At 39.3% G+C, this 14,390-nt stretch overlaps 1 protein-coding gene across 2 annotated transcripts in view; it reads right to left on the bottom strand.

The window, feature by feature from the left end:
- ZFX (zinc finger protein X-linked) overlaps positions 1-14,156 on the bottom strand; it is a 48,147-nt gene extending 33,991 nt beyond the window's left edge. Inside the window, exon 1 of one of the 2 annotated variants that reach the window (XM_012784589.2) lies at positions 14,032-14,156. The gene's annotated coding sequence lies outside the window, so the exon portion shown is untranslated. Of the gene's footprint in view, positions 1-13,488; positions 13,644-14,031 lie in introns of those variants that run through there. The other variant, XM_012784587.3, reaches the window with a different exon arrangement.
- Between the last annotated feature and the right edge of the window lie 234 nt (positions 14,157-14,390).

Here is a 14,390-nt window from a genome sequence, read left to right as displayed (position 1 = left end):
TACATAACATTCTACTGTATATCATAATGGAAATATGATAACAACTCTCTGGATCACTATTTTTGATTTTGTAGGGAAATTTTTTAAAAATAGCTTATTATCTTTTGCTGAAATTTTGAACAGAAATCCTATTCACATTTCCTCTAATGAAGTATTCTGCCTTTAGTTGCAGGTGTACTGGAGTGGTGTGCAAAATACTTGATGTGATCAAAGGATAAAGGCAGTATTTTGACATAATATGAAGTGGAGATTAATTTAGAATACATTGTACATGAAACAAATGAAATAAAACTGTCACAGGTAAATTTTTTTTTTTTTTATTTAGCAGCAAGCAGACGAGCATAGGTAAAATTTTTAAAAGATTAATTTCTGTCAAATGCAGTATATGAAGAAGAAAGGTCAATCTTATCAGAAACTACTTTCTTACACTTTTCCTTTTTCTTGCACCTGCCATCTTTTCCAAAATTGGGCATTTAATTCATCTCTGAACTGGTCATTCCTAAGGTTGTTAACTTAGTAAGTGTTTTTCCTTATCAAACTCCTTCTCAATGAGCAGTATGTCTCCTTGTATTAGAAAATCTTTCTGATAATGTATTAGAATTTGGTCGGGGTTTTTTTTTATTAGTACAGTCTCACTTTCATGTTACTTTATTCAGGCCAATAAGTGCTTTCTTATTTTCTGGTAACCAGTTGTAAAAATCAAGTATTACAGCTCTACAGTTTTTAAAACATTTTAGATATTCTTAAACTACAAACTTTCCTAACATCACTGTCTTGCCAGATCACCAACACTAACTAGACTAATACTGACCCTATTCTTTATCTTACCTACATAAATACAGGCTTCCTATTATTGCTTTTCCTACATTAAATACATTACTCTGGGTCTGTGAGGGTCTGTAAACTCAGTGCAGCACTGGTAAGAATATAATATTTGACCTTTCAACAACTAGAACAAATTTTTTAAATTGCCAGTTGCAGGACTGATGAGTGTTTTACATTGGTCTTTTGCTAATACAATTAGCAATGTGCTTTGCACATATAACTTAATAAATCCTTTAATCATTAAAAAAAAAAAGAACAGGCTGGGCAATGCAGGGGCTGGTTTGTAATAAATATAACTGTTTCTCACAAGACCAACAATAGGCATGACTCCAGGTTGAGTATCAGCAAGCATTAATTTCACAATCAGTCTCTGGAACAAAGGTAGGGAGCCAGCTAATTTTTACCAAAAAAAAAAAAAAAATCTCCAAACATGGATTTTTTCAGGGGGTTGGAGAGATAATAAAATACCACTAGATAACAATCTAAGGTGAGGGGGGACTGAGGGAAAGCACAAGCATACATAATTTGCAATAAGAAAGAAATACACACAGATACAAAAAAAAAAAATGAAAAAAACTTCTAAGAAAATAGTCTATAATTTTATGCTAGCACATTGAGGGAAATGTAAATTACTAGCATTAACTCAATAAGAGATAGAAAACTTAATCACCACGAAATTTTAAAAAGAAAAACAAAAAAGGAGAAAAGTTGTCTAATGTTACCCCTTTCAAAAAGCTCTAGGCTTTGCCCAAAGCTATCTGAATAAAGAAAGCTTATCCAATTCCTTTTACAAAACTAATTTATCATTTAAAACAAAACCTAACAAAAATAATTTAACCAAGCTGCAAATTTGGTTAATTATGAATCTCAAGTCAAGTATTTGCAAATGTGATTCATCATGTAAAAAAAAAAAAAATACACACCCATGTACACACACACACACACACACACACACCCCTTGACACAGTACAGTTATTCTAGAATTCAAGGATGGAGCCAAATGGCCCAAATTAATAGGTCAAAAAAGGAAACCCCTGATATTCTCAATAGATGCTGAAAAGTTGAAATTCAATACCTACTTTTGATTTAAAACAAACTATTCAGTCAAATTGAAATAGACAGGTATTTTCTTAACAGTTAAAAAACACAATAAATAGGAATGAAGTACTGACATATGCTATGACACGGATGACCCTTGAAAACATTATGCTCAGTGAAAGAAGTCAGACACAAAAGACCACATATTACAGGATTCCATTTATATGAAATGTCAAGCAGCAGCAAATCCACACAGACAGAAAGTAGATTAGTGGTTGCTAGGGGCTAAGAAGAGTGAGGAGAGGGGAATGACTGCTATGGGTATAGGGTTTCTTTTTGGGGTGATGAAAATGTTCTAATTAGTGGCAATGGTTGCACAACTCTGAATCTACTAAAAACCACTGAATTATACATTTTAAAGGGTAGATTTATTATAATAACAGCTTTTATCTCATTAAAGCTGTTTAAAAAATATACAATCTTAAATCAGTTCATGTCAGAACGTATGTTTTGAGAATGATGTTAGTAGCACTTTATAACAAAAAGACACCTATCAAACCTAAGGTAAAACACTAGAAGTATTCCCTCTAAAGTCAAAATTAAAACAATAATCCCCATTAACACTATTATTATTTATGACCGTATGAGAATTGCCAGCCAATGCAATTAGGTAAGATAATGAAATGTGAGATATAATCATTACTTGAAAAAAATTAAACTTATATATGTATACATAGGAAATCCAAGAGGAGAATCAACTGAAAAACTAAAATCAGTATGAATTCAAAAAGTGTGCTTGTACAAAATCAATATACTTGAAGACAAAAACTTTCTTATATAACACTTAAGAATGGAAAATCACACTGAGAAGAGTAACTGAAAATTTTATGGCGTGGGATTTTTTTTTTTTAAAAAAAGACAAATATATACAAAAACCAATCTTGCTCTTGAATACGTTGGATCAATAGTATCTTCTTCCTTAATTAACCACTACATTCAATCAAAATCCCAATACACCTTTGTTTTAAATCAATTGACCTTATACAGATAGCTCTGCTTTCAGAGTCTATTCTGTGCCATTGGTCAATCTGGCTTTTTGCCCACTGTTTTAATCACTGTAGCTTTATAATAAGGTTTGATATATGGTGGTGTAAGTCTTCCAACTTTTTTTCAAGACTGCCATTGCCATCCTTGACCCTGTGCATTTCCATATAAATTTGAGAACTAGTCTACCAAAAAAGCAGGGGAAGGAAGGGAAAGGAGGAGCAGCCCTGTTGGGATTTTGATTGGGATTGCACTGAATCTCTACACATCAATTTATAACACTGACACTTTCCAGTCCAATGAACACTGTTATCTTCCTCCAATAATTTAGGTCTTCTTTCAATTCTCTTAGTAAGGTTTTTTACTAAAGGTCTTATAGTATGTTTTATTGGTTTTATTTCAAGGTATTAGATGTTCTTTGACCTTATTATAAATTATCCTAGTTTTTAAATTTGGTTTTCAAATTGGTTTTTGCTGGTATAGAGAAATTAATTTTTGCATCTCAGTCAATGTTCCCCTAACTATAATGCAATAAAATTAGAAATAAATGTCAAAGAGATTAACAACAGCAAAACAAAACAAAATCCCATAAATTTGAAAACAAAGTTCTAAATAAGTTAATGGGCAATAGGAAAATTATGGCAATCACAATATATTTAGAACTAATAACAAAAATCAATGCATGTCAAAATCACAGCATCCAAGACAGGGAGAGAGGCTGGTTAATAGATACAAAAGTACAGCTAGAAAGGAGGAATAAGTTCTACTGTTTCATAGCACTGTAGGGTGACTACAGTTAACAATAATTTACTGTATATATTCAAATATCTAGAAGAGAAGATTCTGAATGTTCCCAACACAAAGAAATGATAAATGTTTGAGACAATGGATATGCTAATTATCCTGATTTGATCACTATACATTATATACATGTATGGAAATCACTCTGTATCTACAAATATGTATAATTATTACATGTCAATTTTAAGAAATCATAGTCTTAAGTTATAGCTTAGAGGAAATTTTATAGTTTTAAGTGTATATATTCATAAAAATAGAGATTAATTACTAATGTGCTAAGCCTCCAACTTAAATTTTAAAATGTCAGAATAAATGCAAATAAAGCAGAAGGAAAGTAATATTAACCATAGGGGCAGATAGAACAATCAACAAAAAGAACTATCTTAAAAGCCTAATAATATAGGCAAGTTACTGGCAATACTGAACAGAAAAAAGGAGCAAATTAATGAAATAAAGATTTTATGAGGTCATCAGGGAAACCCATATTTTATACTAATATATTTGAAAATTTATATCTTCCTAGAAAATTGTTCATTTTGTATAAATGACAAAAAATCTCAAGAAAAGCCAAAAAAGACTTATCACCATGAAATAAACTATAAATAAATCAAAAACCAAAACTCTATTCACAAAAAAGACACCAATTACAGACAGATTCACAGATGAATTCTAACTTTCAGGAAACAGATCATCTCTATTAAATAGAAACTGTTTTTTAAAAAGAGGGAATACTTCCAATTCACCTTATGAGCTTAACATAAGGTTGTTATCAAAACATGCAAAGATTACATGAAAAAGAAAAAGTACATGGCAACAACAAAGGAATGCAGATATCCAGGGAATCCGAAGACAGTTTAAAATAGAAAATCTATTAATGCACTTCATCACACCAGCAAAAACATTAGAAAAACTCAACTCCTATTCAAGGTAAAAATTCTAAAATGACAGAAGAGAACTTAAACTAAAAAATAATATCTGTACCTACCCCCCAAAATGCTCACTACAATATCATACTTAATGATAAAACATCAGAAGCACTCCATTAAAGTACCTAGACAAGGATGCCCATTACCAATGCTTCTACACAACACTTTACTCGAGGCATCAGTTGATGCAATAAAGATCAGAACAAGAAACAGGAGGCGAAAAGAAGAAATAAAAATGCATTATTCAGAGACATGATAACTACTTGGAAAATACAAAATAATTATAAACTGATATTACTTACTCCCACATTTCATTGACTCTAAAGATACCACCAATTGTAAGATACACTTATTTTACACACAACTAAGAAAAAAACACTACCAATGATACCATATTTTCTCATTATCTAGGATTTTCATTTTAGACTTATCAAGACAATTTTTTTTTTTTGAGAGTCTCAATCTGTTGCCCTGAGTAGCATGCCGTAGCATCAGCCTACCTCACAGCAACTTCAAAGTCCTGGGCTCAAGTGATCCTCCCGCCTCAGCCTCCTGAGTAGCTGGGACTACTGGCACACACCATGATACTTGGCTAATTTTTATGTTTTCAGTAAAGATGGGGTCTCGCTCTTGCTCAGGCTGGTCTTGAACTCCTGAGCTCAAGCAATCCTCCTGCCTTGGCCTCCCAGAGTGCTAGGATTACAGGCATGAGCCACCGTATCCAGCCAGGACTAGTCTTTCAGACTTATTTAGACACATTTTTATGGTATCTTGTTAATGTATAAAGAAAAACAGAAGCAAAAGAAATCAGTAGGGTATTCCTAAAACTTCACATTCAGGCTCCTACTGTGGATGGCTTTTCTACTCAAAGCCGTCGGTTCCTAACAATACTGCCCTCTACCAACAAAAGTGTTGGTGATGCAGCATTTCTTACAATGCTCCATTATTATCTATTGGATTTTCTTTCAAAGGCAGGCACACACTTTGCAATTTCTTCTGCCTTCAGTTGTATTGTTTGGCATGAAATAACAATGTAACAATACACATTCTCATTTAAAGCTATGACAAAATGAAGAGCCCTGACCAAGTTTGTGGATGTGCAGGCAATGAAAATTCTATCATGACTGCTGCCTGAACAACAGTGATTATAGGGACACCATCAATTAGAGATCTATTTTGATTTCAGAGATGTCAAAAATGGGGGGGGAACCTCAGAATCTATGAAATATGGTAATATGAGAGTACAGCAAGGTTACATGATCAATACATGTAAGTCAATAGTGTTCATCTCAATACATCTGAGATAATTAAATAAAAATTGTAACTAAAAGAAAAATCCTTGGAGATTCCTCGAAGAACCGAAAGTAGACCTTACCATTCAATCCAGCAATCCCACAACTGGGTATTCACCCAAAAGAAAAGAAACCGTTATATCAAAAAGACACTTGTGCCTGAATGTTTATTGCAGCACAATTCACAATTGCAAAGATAGGGAATTAACCTAAGTGCCCATCAATTGCTGAGTGGATAAAGAAAATGTGGTCTGTGTGTGTGTGTACACACACATACATACACACGCACGTGCCATGAAATACTACTCAGCCATAAAAAGGAATGGAATAATGTCATTTGCAGCAACTTGGATGGAACTGGAGAACATTATCCTAAGCAAAGTATCTCTGAAATGGAAAAATAAACACTGCATGTTCTCGCTAATAAGTGGAAACTAAACAACGGGTACACATGATCACAAAGTGGTGTAAAGGACATTGGAAGCTTAGAAATGGGGAGTGTGGGTGAGAAGAGAAGGATAAAAACTTACCTATTGTGTCCAATTTATACTATTCTGGTGAGGGGCACACTAAAAGCCCTGACTTCAGTATTATATGGTTCATCCATGTAATAAGAACACTTGCACCCCCTAATATTTTCAAATAAAAATTATTCTTTAAAAATCCTATTTATAATAACAAAAATTACATGGTATCTAGCAAAAAACCTAACAAAAGTTGTACAAGAACTTTATGAAAAGCAGTTGCACATACCCAGATTCAAATCCCTGCTCTACTACTTAGCATATGCTAAGTATGAATCTATATATTTATTCTAGAAATTTGATGCAAATACAATAAAAATCCAACAGTTTTCATAGAAATTGACAAACTGCCCCTAAAATAAGCAAAAGGAGGAAAGTAGCTAAAACAATACTGAAGAAAAATATATATTGATTTAATTATAAAGCTATCATTAAATCAGGGTAACATAGATAGGCAAAGAGACCAATGAAACCAGAAGAGAGAAACTGAAAACAGATGTGTACATGTGGGAATACAATATACCTCAGGAGTTGCATTATGAATCAGTGAGGGGAAAGGCAGAACTATTTGATAAATCCATATGAAAAAGATAAAATTAGATCCCTACATCAAACAACAGAGAAAAAAACTCCAGATGAATTAATGACCTAAATATGAAAAAGCACAGTACAATTATGACCTTGGGGTAAAGGAAGAACTTCTTGAAAACACAAACCATAAATGAAAAAAACTGAGAAAACTGGCTACCATCACGTTAAGAAGGCCTACATAAAAAACTTTCTATAGACAAAGCTAAAAGATGAGCCAGACTAGGAAAAGGTATTTTTAGTATATATAATCACAAATCATTAGTATCGGGAATATAAAAATATCTATAAATCAATATCCAGAAAAAGACAACGATCCAACAGAAAAACGGACCATGGATATACACGAGTAATTCATAGAAAACTCACAATAGCCAATAAAATATATGGGGAAAAAAACAGTCAACCTCACTAATAATCTAAGAAATCCGCAATGAAAACAGCAATGAGATACCATTTATACCGTACAGTTCGGAAAAAATTGCAAAATCTAATCTTTTGGCAGTGGTCTGGAGAAACAGGCTCATACACAGCTGGTGGGAGTGTCAAATGGAAAAGAATTTGGCATTTTGGCAATTCCCAGTAAAGTTGACAATGCACAGGCTTCAACGAAGCAATTCTCCTTCTACTATGATCCCAAGAGAGAAGAACCCTGTATAACAATGTTCACAGCAGCACTGTCTGAAATTACAGAAAATTGCAAATAGCCCACTGGTCCCTCCATAAGAATAAATAAGCCAAAGCATATTTGTATGTTGAAATACAAGTAAAATTAATGAACTAGATCAGTGGTTTTCAAACTTCTTGATCTCAGGACCCCTTTGCACTCTTAAAAATTAGGGACCATAGGCCAGGCGCGTTGGGTCACACCTGTAATCCTAGCACTCTGGGAGGCCAAGGTGAGAGAACGGAGGTGTAGGAAGATCACTTGAGCTCAGGAGTTTGAGACCAGCCTGAGCAAGAGTGAGATCCTGTCTCTCTCTGCTAAAAATAGAAAAAAAATAAATAAATTAGCTGGATGCGCTGGCAGATGCCTGTAATCCCAGCTACTCGAGAGGCCAAGGCAGGAGAATCGCTTGAGCCCAGGAGTTTGAGGTTGCAGTGAGCTACGTTGAAGCCACTGTACTCTACCCAGGGCAATGGAGTGAGAATCTGTCTCAAAAAAAAAAAGAAAAAATTAAGGACCACAAAGAATTTTTATGGAGGTCAAACCTATAGATAATTATCATATTAGAAATTAAAACTGAGACATTTAAAAACATTCATTAATTCATAAAAAATAAACCTACTATATGTAAACATAAATATTTATTTTAAAATAACTTTCAAAACAAAAAATTAGGGAAAAGAGTAGCATTGTTTTACATTTTTAAACATCTCTTTAATGTCTGGCTTCATAGAGGATAGCTGGATTCCAATAATTGTCTCTGCAATGCAGCTACTATGACATCATGTGTCATATAGCCCATGTACAGTACTCAGTGTACAGGAGAATGCAGGTGAATAGAGAAAATAATGTGGAGCTGATAAAAAAAGAAAAGGGAAAATAATATTATGAAAATAGTTTTGACCTCATGGACACCATCAAAGAATCTTAAGGATCACCAAAAATCCTTGGGGCACACTTTGAAAGCCACTAAACTAGATAAACATATAGATAAATCTCAAAAATACATTAAGTGAAAATAATATATAAAATGAAACACATAGCTATAATACTGTTAAAACACACAAAATAATACTTGATATTGTTTTGGTGTACATAGATGTTAGGATATTGTTTACTTCTGGCAAAGAAAAAAACAAGAATGGGATGGGGGTGGTCACCCTTTCACTGGATCTGTGGGACTATTTTTTTAAACAATAACAAAAAAGATGAAGCAAATATATAACAAAATATTCAGATCTGTTAAATCTAAGTGATATTTGCTTTTCAGTAATTCTGAAGTGTTTCATAATTTAAAACCTTTTAAATATACTTTTTTAAAGCCTAATAATGGCCGTGTACTTCAAGGCCAGTTTCCTTAAAGTACATTTCCATTTGAATAAAATAGTTATAAGACACCTGGATTTTATTAAATGCTGTCTGGAAAAATAATTTGACATAAACAAGGAAGGTGGGCCATATTCCAATCAGATAAGGGAGGAGGTGACTCAGCTCCTCCTCTTGACCTGGTGCCCTAACAAGGTAGGTGTGCCTTTATATGTATATTCCTTGGTCAAAAGAACACACTGACTAGATGTTTGATTTCGAATAGCTGAAAACTATTCAACTATATAAAATTCTCTGCACCCAATAATTGAAATAATTGTTTGGGGAGATAATGGACCAGGTACTGCTCGGGGACAAAGATAAATGAGAACTTGTCTCTATATTTACAGTTTGGAAGACAAAAATATAAGCACACAGTTAAAATATAATTGATTAAATGCTAAATTAAAGATGTCCATATTGCTCGATTGGACAGAAAAGAATGAATGCGCCTGATAAAACGATGGCACCATTAACAAAAAAAAGGGAGAAGCAGGAGTTGTTTTAGGGGTTCTGGGGGGAAATTTTTCAATAAATAATATTGGGCATCTACTATGTGCCAGATAAATTTGGTTTCAGCCATGTTGAGAGAGTTAAGACATTTGGGTGGAGATGGTCAGCAGGCAACTGGAAATGCTAGATGAGAAACTAGAAGAGAGGGTGGGCATGGTAAGGGACTACAAAGCTAGGGGAGAAGATTCCAGAGGAAAAAAGGATAGAGGACTGACCTTGAGGGAAATCTCACCATAGAGGACAGAGAAGATACATAGAGTTTCTGAAACACAGAACACTTTTATAAGACACACCCATTAACATGCTGTGCAAGTTTCCCAAGTAGAGAAATACTGAATTTAGAAATAAGTGGGGTGAAAAGAATAAAACTACTGGTGAAAGGAAAGAGAAGCATATGAGGTTTATGTAAGATGAGCAAACCTAGGAATATTTATAAGGTGAGGGTAATGATGCAAGAGACGGCCATTGCTGCCAGCGCTTAGGAAGCAGGCCAGGGTGAAGAGCAGAGCAGTGGGGCTTGAAGGAGGGCAATCCTTTCTGCAGCAAAAGGAAGAGGAGGAAGGCCTAAGTGGGGACAGAGGAAAGGCATGAAGTGGAATGAGGGAGACTCAGCTATTTAACTCAGATGGCCATCCACCCCTCTCAGTGAAGTAAAAGATTAGGTCATCTTTGCTCGGGGTGACAGATTTCCAGGACTGACTGAAGACTTTAAGAGTGAAAAGGCAAGTTTGGAGTTACACAAGCACAAGCACAAATGTGTGCACAAGCACAAATAATACAAAGATGATCATCAGTGACAATACCAGTCTAAATAGGGTTAAAAAGTAAGCATTTACAAAAAGCAAGGTGGAAAAAAATTTCTAATGCATATGTTTTTTGAAAAAGGAAATTTGCATCTATCTAAAAAAATACATATTGAATTAAAAACTAACACCTTTTTTATCTAAAATATTTGGGTTATAAGGTATTCCACTTACTCAAATAGAATACTTTATGCCAGAGTATCCAGGTCTACCCTTTCAGACAAAAAGAATTTTATATTTAACCATTTCTACTGGAAACTAAACCATAAACATATATGTCTTAATTATAAAACTTGAGTCTAATTTAATCTTAATCTTGATCATCCACTGTTGCTATACTGCGCACCAATACAATTCTATATTTTTTATAGCTTTTCTATGTCTTTTCCAGTTGTCAAGATATAAAAGCATTTGGTTCTTCCAAGTTTGTATTTACCCTTAACACCTCAACAACCAAAGCCCACCTTAGCAACTTGCTTTCTAGCCGGCCTCACGCAATGCATGGTTTCTCAAAACTTTTCTAAACCATAGTCCTTTGTAACAAACACAAGGCTCTCATTCCCTCCAGTCCTTTCATGGAGCATCGCAGCGCTGCCTTGTTGCAGTTTAGAAAAATGGAAAAACTGAAAGTGAATACCTATGCTACCTCAAGGTTTACATCATAAAATTTTAGGAAACATTTCCCCCACCCACATCTAGATTAGCCAAATATTAATCAAAACACAAGCTGGAAGGTGAGGCTTAGCTAGCTAACAGCCTTAGTTACCCTCTCAAACAAAACGGCTGTTACTTTCACCAGGGGGAAGAAACCGGATTGCAACAGGCCATCTGAAGGCCACTGCCTTTTTAACAATCGCTCTTTCAATCTACTTTTCAAAACTGACTTCTTAAGAAATTACCATGGTAATACTGATAGGTTCATTTCTCATTTTCGTCAAGTAACCCACAGCGCTAGTCCTGTAATTTTCAACCATGGTAAATTAAATGTTTGAAACCTCTCCCTATTTGTTTACTATAGAAATTATAATAACTCTGAGCAAAAGGTTATTTGCGGTGAGGAATTAGGATAGAAAAAAAGGAGCAGCTGTCCTATAGAGATGGACCGTTCAAAAAGTAGCATAATTTAATTAACTTCTGGGCATTCTTTTAATCGTTCTGATAGTGAAAACACTGATCCACTTAATTTTGTCGTTATTTCTCAACTTTGAAACTTTTCCTAGTCCAATGGAACTGCTAAGTGACTATAAAACACAGCTGAGGGTGTCGTCGCTCTGCTAATTAAGGGCACCCCTGCTGCCTGCCCACGGAGTATAAAGCCCCTCCACTGGCAAGCCAGCTCTTCTGCAATCCACCTTTTCCAGTCTGAATTCCCACTGCTCCCCTACCTAAACCATCCACACTTCCACCAAACTGTAAATACTTGCCGTTTTCTGAAGAATCTTCACCCTTGAAATGCCCTTTCCACTGCTACACCTAATAAAGTCCTGCCCATCCTTCAGTAACCTTCTCAAAATGCCACCTACTTCAGGTATCTTTTCCCCATCCTCCAAATGGAAATCTTGCCCTCCTCTGACACCCGTCATTAGTTGTACCCTGCCCGCAGCACTTGGTTCATTTCACCTTGTCCCATCTACCTCGGAACAGTGAACTTCTAGCAGCCATCGCCCACACTACAAGAACCTTTTTAATCTTTCTTAGCACCTACCAGGGTGCATCGCTAACACTGAGTTCCCATTTACCAGGACAATTGCACAGTGTGCAATCAAAAGTACTTTCGGGGATGGAACTCCACCTTAAAACTTCACAAATCAAGAATCTAAACAATGACAAATGCACAACAAATACGCACATTATGTTGTCCTCCAGTAAGAAAATAAAAAGCATTCTGCCCTTTGCTTATTCCTCAAAAAAAGCAAATACCACAAACAGATCACTAATAGCTTAAATACAATTTTTCAAGAAAACTGTTTACACATAAACGAATACAAATGACTCCTTCGAAATTTTATTCCTCCACTTTTATGCTATACAATTTGCACGTTTTTCCCTATTGGACAACAGAGTGGTGAGAACTTTCCCATCAATTTTTATTTGCAGTTCTTTATTTAGATATTCGCGGAGGCAATGATTGTTGGAAAACAACCGCACCGAGGGTACCCTAAGCCACGTAAGATTTTTACTTAAGCAAAAATAAAACTTCCTAGGGTCCCATACGCCTTGGTGAGCCCAGGTCCCCGGACTGCCACCAGCCCCGATGGCCCCCGGGAGGCTACAAACGCCGGGGAAAGGCGCGGGGGCGCTGAGGAGTGAAATGGCCCCTACGCCCGGGCGGCGGCGCTGGCCGCCCGCGGCAGCTCAGCTGAAATGCAGCGGAAACAGCAGCCAGTCACGGGGCTGCAGGAGGCAAGGCAGGAAGGTGGCGCTGCCGCCGAGCGCCTGTAGCCCGAGCGCGCATCATGGCGGCAAGGGCAATGGCCGCTGTGGGGAGCGAGCACGCCCCTCCGCGCGCACACGCGGCCGCGCCGGGCCTCCGGGACCCGTCACCGGCGCCGCTGCTGCCGCCGCCCGCTCTCCCACCCCCTCTCACGGGCTGTAGCGGAATTTTCTCTCCAGACACCGCCTTCAAGATGGCGGCTCCCCCTCCCGGCAACCCCCTCAATCGTCCCCTGCAGCAGGCACCGAGCCGCCGCCATCTTGTCCCCCGTCCCTCCCCCCTCGCCGATATTTACATAGCGAAAATCGGCCCGGCCGGCCTGCGGCCTTCACCTCATGCCTGCAGCCTTCGCCTCCTCGCCAGGCCTCGCCCCCGCGCGGTGCCCCGGGTCGGCCGCGACGCAGACCCGGGACCCCTCAGCCGCCTCACGGACCGCCGGGCGACCCTCCCCCAACCCCCGCCCGCATACCGAGCGCGCCTCCGCCGCCGCTCGGGGCAGCCGGGCTCCTCCCCGGGCCTAACTGCGGCCTCCTCGGGGCCTGCTCGGCGCGGCGCGCCACGCCACCCGGCCTAGCGCGGGAGGGCGCCTTGCGGGCCGCCGACCAGGCCGAGACCAGGCCGCCGCGCGCGCACTAGGCCCCGCGGCCGCGGCGGCACCCGGGACTCACCGGACGGGCGTGCGGGCGGTCGGCGACGGTGGCGGGTGCTGCAGGCCGGCCTTTCTCTGGAGCACTGGGCCGGGCTCCGGCTGGTGGGGCGGGCGGAGGGAGGGAGGAGGGGCCGAGCTCGGAGCTGACAAAAAGCGGCCCAGCTCCCCGGCACGGGCCCGCCGTCAGCACGTCACGTCACCGCCCGGGAGAGAGACCCAGGAAAATGCGGAAGGGTAGATGGGCCCCCTCCTCCGCCCGGTGGGTCCCCCTGGCGCCCCGGGTCGGCGCCGCTCACGCCCCGCGACCGGGGAGCCCAGTGGCCTCGCTGCGGCGGGGTCTCCGGCGCCCGGAGTCTCCGTGACAGCGCCCCCCTTCTTTCCACCTCCTCCGCGCTCCCGCCCGCAGCCGCCGCCGCCAAACACGCGCCGCTGCCGCCGCCTTGGCCGTAAAGCCCGCGCGGGGCCGCGGTCCGCCGACCCCGCGGAGAGCCAGGCGGCCGGGCCACCCCCCATCATCTCCCGTGGGCCGCGGCCGCCCCTGGGGGCCTCCCGGGATACCTACCGCCTCTCCGCGCTGGTCCTGGCCGAGGCGCCAGCTCGAGTTGTTTGCAGGCCTTCAGACCCCCGCCCGCAGTAAATGTGTTTTCTTCATCCCCGTAGCCGGGGAGGAAGATAAATTTAGCAACCCCCGCCGTCCCCTGCCTTCGCTTAAAAAAAAAAAAGAAAAAAATCTTTGAAATAAAATGAAAACGGGCTTGCCAGTCTAAATGGGTATGCGGGCAAGAGGAGGGGGGGAGAAGGGTTATCCGTAGAGCAACCACCAAGCTGTTTAATTTTTAAAAAAAAATAAGCAGAGAGAGCGAGCCAAACTGATTTTATTAGTTTGCGGGGGGCAGGGGGGTGGAGTTGAGAAAAAGGTTA

This window comes from Microcebus murinus, chromosome X (genome assembly GCF_040939455.1).
Source record: "Microcebus murinus isolate Inina chromosome X, M.murinus_Inina_mat1.0, whole genome shotgun sequence".
In the NCBI taxonomy this organism is placed as follows: domain Eukaryota; kingdom Metazoa; phylum Chordata; class Mammalia; order Primates; family Cheirogaleidae; genus Microcebus; species Microcebus murinus.
The sequence above is the reverse complement of the archived record's forward strand: the minus strand, read 5'-3'. Positions and strand labels throughout refer to the sequence as shown.